Source organism: Camellia sinensis, chromosome 5 (genome assembly GCF_055761805.1).
Source record: "Camellia sinensis isolate YWXY chromosome 5, ASM5576180v1, whole genome shotgun sequence".
NCBI lineage: Eukaryota > Viridiplantae > Streptophyta > Magnoliopsida > Ericales > Theaceae > Camellia > Camellia sinensis.
In genome coordinates, this window is record NC_138965.1 from 19,312,245 (window position 1) to 19,324,350 (window position 12,106).

Here is a 12,106-nt window from a genome sequence, read left to right on the forward strand (position 1 = left end):
CCATGTTCTGCCCAAGATGATGTTGTAAGTGGAGGGGACCTTCAATACCCAGAACTCCACTTGTTTTGTTACACTTCCTGCTCTGACCGGAAGAATTATTTTGCCGACAGGCCATTCTGGCATGGAGTTGAATTCAATTAGGGGAGAAACTGCAGGCGCTAAGTCTTTGTCTTGCAGCTTCAACTATTTGAACGTTTCGTAGTACATGATCTCACATGAACTACCCTGGTCGATCAGAATCCGCTTGACGTCAAAATCTTTGACTCGGAGAGTGACAACCAGAGCATCATTGTGAGGACAGTATATTCGATCCAGGTCTTTATCCGAAAAAGACATGACGTTTGTTGCCTTTGTCTTCCCTTTCTTGGTGGTAGGTTGGGCACCTAGCACTTCTCTAAAGTGCTCAGCCTTTTTGATTGACCCTCTGAGCTCGCATACGCGCTCAGGTTCAAAAACTCCATGTATGACATTGATAATACCTTGAGGCGGTGCATCGATTGGCATTCCGTTGGGATGGTTATTATGATCTTGGAGGGCTGGTTGCGTCCCTCCTTCAATATATTTGTCCAAGTGGCCTGCTGCCACCAACTCTTCCAAGTGTTGTCTTAACGGTGTGCAATTCTCAGTTCGGTGCCCCTTTTCTTTGTGGAAGGTGCACCGTGATCTGTCGTCGTAATCTTTCTGAGCTTCTCCTAGCTTGGCTGGCCACTTGACGAAAGGCTCATCTTTTATTTCGCTCAGAATCTGATATATTGGTTTTTTGAACACCGTTGTTATGGCAGTGCGGATTCTCAACCATCTTTTGTCTGGGTCTTCTCCGTTATCTCGTCTGCCACGCCCGTTTTTATTTTGCCGATCTACTGTATTAACCTTTGCTGAGGTCTTCTTTTCTGGTACTGCGGTTGCAGTAGATTTTGCTTTGGCACGTGCGCCATCCTCTTCTACCCTGATGTGCTGATGCACTCTCTCCATCAGGGCTTCCATGGTAAGGGGTGGCGTCATGGTGATCGAGTCCCTTAGTCTGTTTCCGATTGGAAGGCCTCTTTTATACTGCGCAATGGCTAGATTGGTGGGGCAGTCTCCAATCTGGTTGAATGTCTCCCAGTAGCGACTGTTGTAAGATCTGAAGGTCTCTTTTTCACCCATGTCGATGGAGAGCAACTGGTCTATTTCCACCGGCGTTTTAGTGTTTGTTCGAAACCTTGTTACGAACGCTTCTGCCAATTGGGCCCAGGAGGCTATGCTGCCCTCTGGGAGCTTTTCGAACCAAGTCAAGCCTAGGTCGCCAAGGCTTGACGGGAAGAGTATACACATTAAGGCCTCGTTTCGCCTGTACACAGCCATGACTTGGCGAAAGTGGCTCAAGTGTGAATATGGGTCCGTCTTCCCTTCATATGTAGTGAATTTCGGCTGAAGGAAGCCTGATGGTAGGGGTGCGTTTTCAATTGCGGGGAACAAACGGCGAAGTCTGTAGTCTTGCTAAGGCTTTGTCCGTTGGTTCATATGCTGGGCGCGGTATTGGCATTCCAACCTCGACGCTTCCATGCGTCCGAGGAGCCAACCGTTGTAAGGCAGAGACTCTGTGTGCATCGCGTGCCCTGGCATCCTCCTTGCATCGTGCTTTTTCTTCGAGCACGGTTCGTAAGTCGGATGACCGGGGCAGCTCTGTCTGTCTAGATCTGGTTTGGTGTGAGTGCGAAGGCCAATACGTGCTTCCTTCAGTGTATGATCTTTCGGATCTCGTCCTCTCAGACCTGGAGTGACGAGTTCTGGAAGATAAGGAATGAGTGTCGCCTATCCTGAGGCTTCTGCTCTCTCCTTGGGAGGGTGTAGTATTCCTACTACGATTTTCTGAGTGGCGAGGGGGCGTCTTGTGCTTGCGCCCCTCTCCTGTCGCCACATCTTTAGTCTTCATTTGGCGTTTCAAAGCCTCCATGTCCGCCGCCATCTTCCGAATTAGTTCATCTTGCTCCTTCACGCGATCTTCCAGGGCTTGAGGATCAATCCTCCTCCTTTGCCTGTCAAGACTTTGAGAGTGACGAGGGCTGTTATTCCGCCTTCCCCTGCCACTCCTCCTGTAGTTATGTTGTTGGGGCTCCAGATCTGCCATAGGAGGGACAGAGGGTAATCCTTCTCGCCTTGCGCCCCCGTCTGGAGTTAGCCCGTCGACGGCGGACTGCGGTAGTTCTTCAATGTGTGCCATTGATTGAGAAAAGGAGAAGCTTAGTCAAGAGGTTTTTGTTCTTGTCTGTTTCTTCCCACAGACGGCGCCAATTGTACGGGGAGGAAATAATTCTCCTCGTATAATCCTGTTGACCAAGTCCACGCTCCTCCGTACGACGTCGCTTTACCACCTGAAAACACAAACGTGAGCTAGCCGGCGAGTGTGTGCCGGAAACCTCTCTGATGCCAAAGTCAGTAAGCTTGACAAATAGACAAAGTTCTATGTTCTCAGAGAGAATTGTGTTCAATTACCTCCTCCAAGGTGATGCTTGTGAGCTTTTATAGGTTTCGAGTGGCATAATCCTAGTAGGACTTTTATTTCTCCATGCAGAGTCCTCCTAGGATTCATACTCCTAAGGATAATGCTTATCCTTTTACACCCTCCCCCACTGCTTAAACCAAGTGGGATGGTTTTTACTTTGGCCGAACTACTACATGACCGAAATAAGCTTGGCTATGTAGAGCCACTGAATAAACCAAACTCATCCTTAGTTCGGTCCTTCTATTTTTCCCTTTCTTATCTCAGCTTTCCATGTAGAACCCATGGTACGGTCTTGGACCGAACCAACGACTTTCGGCCGGTCTAACCCCAATACCAGTATAACTCCAAGTTGCTTTCGGACCGAAGTATCTTTTACAGTCACTGTGCCGAAGTAACTTTATCTCCCTTAGGCCGGAGTAGCCTTGCCTCTCCTAGGCCGGAGTAACACTGCGGCCTTCCCTGGGCCGGAGTAACATTGCGGCCTTCCCTGGGCCGGAGTAATATTGCGGCCTTTTCATCAAGTTTTTGGCACTTTGGGCCACAAAGCCCATCTCATAGCTCGGCCCAATTTTTACCAAAAATTACCCTCTCATTAAGTATTAATTAAAAATGTGATTTTTGTTTGTTTGTTTGTTGATCCAAATTCATTAGAAGTAAAGTATTGTTTATTTCCCATGGCTGCTGGTGATATCCATGTTGTAATTCTAGATGCTCTATCTGTAGAAATGATTAAAATCATTCATTCCACTATTATTGTTTTGATGTATGCAAAGCATGAAAGATTATTAAGACAAATAAAAGTGTTTGTTTGTTTGTTTGTTTGATTATTTACGTGTGGAAGAAAATTTTGAGACCCATAAAAAGTTCTTACAATTTGATATCCACATTGGAATAATATGATAAGTGTCAATTTTTTATTAGTTATACAACTAATGATATATGGCCTACATTCCTTACCACATTATTATGGATAAATTTGTGAATTTAAAATGTGAGTCTCTAAATCTTACACATCAAATTAATCTATTTTTCTTAGAAAACCATATATTTAGTCGTTTCTCCTCCTCATGGAGAAGGTATGGCAGTTATTTATGATGTTGGGTGCTTTCCCATAATTGGCCTTTGAAGTTCAGTTCTTTTTTTTTTTTAATTTTTTTAATTTATTTTTATAACAAGTAAATGGCAAGCGACTTACAAAGAATCTAGAGATAATATAGTCCTAAGCTCCTGGGGAGGATGGACAATCCAGTTGAGAGGAAGCATACCCTTTAGATTGCAAGACGCTAACCAATGGGCGGCACTATTTGCATTTGTTGGCGAGCAACTAAATAAGATCTTCCCCCAAGATTTTGCAGATCCAATATCATGAATGATGGCCTGGCATTCCCATGGAGGTGCCAATTCAGATACACTCAAATCAATGACAGACTTATTTTCAGTTTCCACACGAACTTGCCTTAGATTGAGGGTTTGAGAAAAGGCACGCGCCAGTCGAACCGCTCGGGCGTCACCTTGCAAGGTTGATGAAACATGAACAATAGAGGTTTTTCCATCCACCAACTTTCCTTTCCAGTTGCTAACTGCCAATGACGCCTTAGACCCATCTCTTGAAAAACTTGCATCACAGTTAAGCTTAAACTGGCCCCGAGCTAGAGGACTCCATCTGCAAATAGTAGACTTTGTTACCACGTCACTTGGCTGACGAACACAAGGGTGATTTAGAACAACAACTTCTCTCCAATAGGCCTTCGCGTGTTGCGGAGTTAGCGTGGGATTTAAAGGGTTGTCATTAAAAACCCAATCATTCCGAGATTTCTAAATGCACCAACTCATCACTGCAATTTTCCCAATAATAGGTTGGTTTGGGAAATTAGTTAAAAGCAGACTTTTGTTTTTTTTGACCTTTTTTAAAAAATGTGTAAAAAAGTATAGAAGTAATGTAACCAAAAATAAGTTAAACCGATCCGTTTTAACCCAGAATATGTTCCCAAATTAGGCTAATGGCTAACCAATCTGTTTTATTGGAGAACATATCACTATAGAAAATATGGGTGTCCACGGCGTTTTTTTAAATGCCATTTTTTAAATATTTAATGACATTTATAAAATATCACATTTTTCTTTAATTAAAACAACATCGTTTTACTAATAAAGGGCATTTAGAAATGCCTTCAAATGCCGCACCCTCTCTCCCTCTTTTCAAACCCTTATTTTGATCTCAAATCTCGACTCTCAAATATCTCTCTCTCCCTCTCTCTCTCTCTCTCTCAACCCTCTTTAAACCCTAATTATCATTCTCAGAGATTCATCTTTGAGATCTCTCTCTCTCTCTTAACCCTCTTTAAACCCTAATTATCATTCTCAGAGATTCATCTTTGAGATTCAAATCAATCTCAGCGATTCCATCCCAGAGTGATTTCGATGAATTGAAATCGAGGAAGCGAAGATTGCTTGGCGATTCAGAGATTCAGCTCGACGATTTATCTCAGTGATTTCATCTCAGAGTGATTTCGATTTCGAAGTTCTCTCTCTCTCAATTTCGAAGCTCCACCGCCATCACCATCTACATCGACGAGGAGAGCAAGCACCATTACCTACGAAGGTGAGCACCACCGTCTACAATCTCAGTTTCGTATTCTCTCTCTCTATATATATATGTGTGTGTGTATTTGTATATGTATATTGATCTTCTTCTTTGTTCCTGTCTTAGGGTTACACTAATTAATTTCAAGCTCTGGTTTCCTGTAATTAATTTCAAGCTCTGGTGTTCTGGTTTGTGCTCTTATGTGCTTATATGCTTGGGTGCTCAAGCACATTATAAGTTAAAAGTATCTCTCTTCAATTTTTAAATAATCAATTTTTTAAAAATTAGTTAAGTTGTTTTGTTTCCTAATAACTTATATAAAAATTACGCCAAACAATTCCGCACAAACTTTCAAATTAAAAAACAGTTGCAACGAACGAGTCTAGATCTTTTGTTGTATTTGTCTGCCGTGGTTCTTGTAGTGCTACCAAAATGACGTCATTTTGGTAGATTTTTTTTGTTTCCCCTCCTATATTGTTTGCTCTGAAACGTTTATTTAAGAGACCACAGCAGAGAGATGAAGAGCAGACAGGTGATCGGACAGCAAAGGAACAACGGTGGCAACATAACAACAATGGCGATGCCGATTAAGAAAAGAGGGTTCTGCAACATATCCAAAATATGTCTTCCAATTCACATTCCATGAAGAAACTAACATGATTGTTTGGTCAACCACCTAGATTTCAACACAAAGATTAGCAAAGCAGAAACTCAACACAAAGATTAGCAAGGCAAAAACCAAATCCTAGTTCTCTTCTTTCTTGTTTTCCCTAAATTTAACAAATTAATTTATTTCAACTTTCTCACATACAATAATTCTCATCCAAAACCCACATTTTCCCAGCTATTATAGATTATTTCTTAAGGTTTTTCACAAACAACAATCTAAGCAAACAAGAATAAAAGAAACCCATAAAACAAATCAACCTAAATCAGTGTGTGGAAACAAAATAAAGCATTTTCTTTTCGACGGCAGCGGCAAGGAGAGAGAGAGAGAGAGGAGGAGAGGAGGAGATTGAGGATCTATTACACTCAATCTTGATGGAGTTGACGTTGTCGTTGCCTCGTTGCCGAAGTTGCCTCGCTGTTCGATCATGAGTCTCCTCTCCGTTTTTTTGTTCATAAGGTGCTTACGGTTGTGATTGTGGTCTTTCAAACTGAGAGAAAACAAAGCACGAGGAAATGAAAAATATTGGGAAAAAAAAAGACCAAAATGATGTTTGGTAGCACCGCAGGAAACACGGTAGAGGATCTGGACTGTGTGACGAACACCCCCTTGGTCCTTTAAAATGGTTAGATGCACCTATGGGTGTAAATTTGGCTCAGCTCGGTCCATGTCGGGCCTCACGGGCTCCTGCCAAAATTTAGGTTGGCCCGGCCCACTGGCTAGAAAATTAGGCCTAGGGGGTATTCGGTCCTTGGGCGAGCTGGCGGGTCGGGCCTTGGACCAGGCTTTGAGTAGGCTAATGGGCTGGCCGGTGGTGGACGAAGCGGACAGGCCTACCCGGGCTTCAAAGTGATGGCATAGGCCTAGGGTCCCGGGCCTAATCGGGGTTGGGTAGGCCTAGATGGTATTCGGTCCTTGGGCGAGCCGGTGGGTTAGGCCTTGGATCGGGCTTTGAGTAGGCCTTGAGTGGGTTGATGGGCCGGCTCGTGGTGGACCGAACCCACGGGCCTGCCATGGCACATGCCTAGGGTCCTGGACCTAATCGAGTTGGGCCCACCCCGGGCCACGGGCAGGCTTTGGGCTACCCGTGAGCTACTGACCATTTTTACACTCTTACATGCACCATTTTCTCTCAAAAAGATAATCGACAATTAACAATTGTCCTTAATTGCTTCTACAGTCAAAATTAAAGGGTAAATTTGTTCAAATTTAAATAACATAAACCAAATTGATACTAGAAATAAATTACAAAGACTTTTGGTGTAATTTGCCCTTATGTCTATTTATTTAAGTATCCATTTATTATTTGTATTAATTTTGATCTTTTTAATCTTACTATAAGGAATATCAATGTAATTATATCAAAAATATAGAATTGACTGTATTTTTCTTAACTTTTAAGAAAGGTGAGTGTAATTTATCAAAAAAAAAATAATAATCTATATATGTATATATTGTTTACGCACTCTTTTGAGAGTATGTACCATATGTAAATTAAGATATTCGTGGAGTTGATTACCACAAATGTTCTAACTAAATTATTTTGTCATAATTAAAAAAAAGTGTAATCAAATATAGCATCACGTATAATCAAAGACTTTTTAGATTATGACCAAAATAATATCATAACTAATATCGTTATAACTAACACCACAATATATATAATTAAATCATAATTAACACCACAATAAATTATAACTAAAGACCATAAATGTCATAATTGGGGCATATAATACATACCCAAGAGAAAATGTTTATTATAGACAGGGATGACAACGGGTCAGATTTTTCAAGTTTCCCTTGTGAATTCTTAATTTTAATCTTTTATTATTTTTGTGATACAATTTTATATTTTCCTTTACCCTGATAGCTTTGACCTATATATTCCCATAATTTACTATTTCCTATCAATGCTCTCCTAAACATTTTTTTTTATTCAAATCAAGTTGAGACAAATACAATTGAATCAGATAATTTTACCATCTGTAATAATATAATTTCCCTTCCAAATATATGTACCGATATATCCCTGAACAAGCCTATCTGAGTAGTAGGTGTACATTTTTTTGGACTCCAATGAGAAAGGATGTAAGAAAAACCAATGAAACCGAATTGATTGATCGATCGAACCGCATTGAAATTTTAGTTTTTGATCTGTTTTTCACAATATATGGTCTGTTTTAGTTTTGAAAATTTTTATACCATATAAACCAAACCGATCGAATATTATATTTAAATACTTTTATATTTTAATTTTTGAATATTATATGATAAGTGACTAATATAATACACTTTTGTAATACAAATTAAGAGAAAAAATATTTATAGAGTAATTTTCACACACTTCATTTATTTTTAATATAAAATTCTACAAATTTTTATAAAACTCTTTAAAAATTAAAGTAGATCTCTTTTCTACATCAAACTGATAAAATCGATAAAACCAAATCATAGTATATCGGTTTCTTAATTATCAAAATTGAAAAAATTAATTCGATGCTAAATTTATTGTCAATACCGATCGAACATAATTGTTTACATCCTACAGGTGAGGGCCTCAGGGGCGAAAAACAAAAAACCCCACAAAATTATTGGACTCAAATTGAAAAGGTACGTGGGAAAGTTGTTAGAAGAATCTTATCCTTTTTCATGCCTTTGTTTTTTTTGCTTTTGTCGGCAATTCTCTTGGCCCAGCTTCTCTCCCTACTCCCACTCCGAAGCATAATACCGCACTCAATTACAGTGCAACTAGGAAGCACGGATATGGGTATAGAATATGGATATAATATGATATGAATACGGTGATATGATAAAATTCAAAAAAATAAGATATGGATATGGTGGGAATACGTTCATAAAAAATATTTTTTTTCACGATTTTTAGTAATGTAGCATACACAAAAATAAAACTTTAACAATTTTTAGTAATGTAACATACATAAAATAAAACTTCAACAATTTTTAATAATGTAACATACATAAAAATAAAACTTAAAACAAAAGACAACTTGATAACAACCATAATGCATCATCCATAACAAAAAATTTATCAATTCAATTAAATTTAAACAATTTTAACAATATAGCATCACCCATAACAACCATAATGCAATTCAATCCCAAATTAAGGGGGAAAAATTTACGAAGGTCATTTATTTATCAATAAGTTTATTTATGTATTTATTAATAAGCTTTTTTTACCTTATTTGATTTATTAATAAGTTTACAAAGTTTATAATTTTATAAGTTGACAAATTTTATTTTTAATAAGTTTATTTATTTATTTATTTACTAATAAGTTTTTTTACCTTATTTTATTTATTTATTTATTTATTTGTTTGTTTTTTTACCTTATTTGTTTATTTATTTATTTATTTGTTTTATTTGTTTTATTTATTTAAACCGAATAATACATATAAGTTTTTTTTTTTTTTAATATCTTATTTGATTTGCAAATCGCAGAGTATACATACAACAAATTAAAAAAAAAAATAAATAAAAATAAATAGAGTCAGATGAGATCGAGTCAAGAGGGGGGGATGAGATTGAGTCGCAATCTCCAACCAGGCAGACAGATCGAGCTCGAGCGAGAGGGAGAGGGAGAGAGAGAGAGAGAGAGAGAGAGAGAGAGAGAGAGAGAGAGAGTTCGTGAGATCGAGTGTTGTGAGAGGCAGACAAAGGGAGCGAAAGGGAGAGAGAGAGAGAGGGACGAACCTGAAAGACGATCGTGGAGCTCCTGTTCGCGAACCTGATCGACGATCGGCGAGCTACTGTCCGAGACGACGACGAACTCCTTCTCCTTCTCCTTCGTGGCTGCTGTTCGACCTAGGTAAGAAAGAGTTTGGTTTATTATTTTTCTTGTGTTTGGTTCGACCTAGCTGCTGTACGAAGAACTCTCTTTTTTGTGTTTTATTTTATATTTTTTTCATATTTTACAATTTGACCCCTTCTTAAAGTTTTTAAATTATTTTTTTGCCCCGCCGTATCCATACCGTATCTTGACCATATCCTTATCGTATCCTCGTGTATCCGAAATTCAAAAATTAAAAAAAAAAATTGGATACTTCATTTCCTGTATCTGATACGTATCCCGCCGTATCGGGCGTGTATCCGTATCTGATACGTATCTGATACCCGTACGGGGGCTATTTCGGAGTATCCGTGCTTCATAGCAGTGCAATGACTATAATCTATGAACATCTGAGTGGACACTTTTATTTAAGCATATGTCCTGTCATAGACCCTGATGACTGTGCATGCAGCTAGTGCCGTGTGTATAAACATGTTTCTGTTCATATGCTATCTTGTTCATGTTTAAGAACTTTGTATTAGTTTCACACTCCAGCACCTCTTTCTTTATTGAAGTCATATTTACCATTCTTCTCTATTATTATAAATTATCCACAAAATTATGTCACTACTAGTGTGTTTGAGTATTCTAACTTACCATTGATCAATTTTTTTATCTGCAGCAATGATCTTTGCCAGATAATTGAAGTAGAAGGTGCTTTGCACTATTTGATAGATTCACTGAAGTACTCAGAAGTCTCTGAAAGCTTGATGAAAAAGGTATTGCAGTGATTTAGTTTCTCACCCAAATCTTTTGGGAAAATGCATTTGTATTTAGTGTTCTTGAAATAGAAAAAAAATTTATGAATCGCAGACTTTGAATATTTTTGCTTGGATTTTAGACCCCAATAAGGAAATGAAATCGAAGGTCAGTCAGATATTGCTCAATGAATTTCATGAGAACTTACATTTTTTTATTTTTTGATTTTCTAATACCTTGTGTGTAGTATCTGTCAGTTTTATGATGGACCAGGTAATGGTATAAGTTTTCTAAATGAAACTGTATGTTCAATTGTATTTGTTTACAAAGAGTTCATCAGTTTATATAGCCATAAATCTATGATTGAATAAGGAAAAAAATGATTCCTATTTACACCACAATCTTTCCTAATGCCTAATTTCTAATATGCACAATCATGCCATATATATAATATATTTTCACACCCCTGCTCAAACTAAAAGTGTTTTAGCAAAAAGCACTGAGAGTTTGCTAAGAAGAAATTGAAACTGAGCGGTAGTGTGAGTCTTGGTGAAGAAGTCTGCAAGTTGCAAAGCCGAGGAGATGAAAGGAAGCGAGATAGAGCCAGACTGCAGATGCTGTCAGACAAAGTGACAATCGATCTCAATGTGTTTTGTTCGTTCATAGAAGACAGTATTATGGGCAATCTGAATAGCACTGCGATTGTCACAAAAGAGAAAGGTCGAAGAAGACTGAGGTACACCCAAATCAGAGAGAAGACAACGAAGCCAAACAAACTCAGCAGTAGCATGAGCCATAGCACAATACTTAGTTTCGGCAGTAGAGCGAGCAACAATAGTTTGTTTCTTACTTTTCCAAGATATCAAGGAATTGCCAAGAAACGTACAGAAACCAGAGGTGGACTTGCGATCATTAACATCACTAGCCCAATCAGAATCAGCATAGGCCATCAAGTCTAAAGAGGAAGTAAAGGACAATAGTAAACCCCGAAATATAGTACCTCAGAGATAACGAAGAATCTGAACCAACGCAGCCCAATGTGTGGAGCGAGGAGCAGAGACAAACTGACTAACTACAAAAACAACATAGGCAAGATCAGGATGAGTAACCGTTAGATCGACTAAGCAACCCACGAACTGTCGATATAAAGTAGGATCATCTAGAAGACCACTTTCAGTAGTGTTGAGTTTTACATTAAGCTCAATGGGGGTATTAGAAATTTTAGTGTTAGTAAAACCGGTACGATGAATAACCTCATTGGCATACTTGGTCTGAGAGAGAATGTCACGACCCAAACCCGCCCCTAAAAGTTTGGTGTCGTAACTGGCTAGTAATTCGAGATTACGAAAGGTCTTTCTGTACAATCAAAAACAATTGGGACTAGCGGAAGCAATATACAAAAACACCAATAGTCCAATAAGCTGGGCATCTATATGTATAAATATGTACACGGAAAAACGTTAATTTACCCATGTTCAGTACATAACTTTTAACTTAATATCTTATACATAACTGTAGACACCCCATTTTTGACCGCCCTTAAGACTTGGGCGCTATTGATTGTTTACTTGGTGATGAGGTGTGTAGTGCAAAGGTTCAATTTCTGCGGCAAGGAGAGAGTCAAATCCTAACCTTACATCCCATTTTTGGACTAAAACTATTTTGACCAAAGATTTTGGATTTCAAAACCCTCTCTTTCAAAACATTTTTGAAACAAAGTTTCTGCGATATTCCGACGCTCGCATTTTGTTAAATGTTACGTTTTTCGGCAAACCAAGCAAGGACAAAGTGGAAATGAATGAAAGAGAGGTGAAATCTCTG

General features: G+C 38.7%; 1 pseudogene; it reads left to right on the forward strand.

Moving 5' to 3' along the window:
• Positions 1 to 10,656, forward strand: part of LOC145791254 (uncharacterized) — a 32,969-nt pseudogene extending 22,313 nt beyond the window's left edge.
• The last annotated feature ends 1,450 nt before the right edge of the window (positions 10,657 to 12,106 follow it).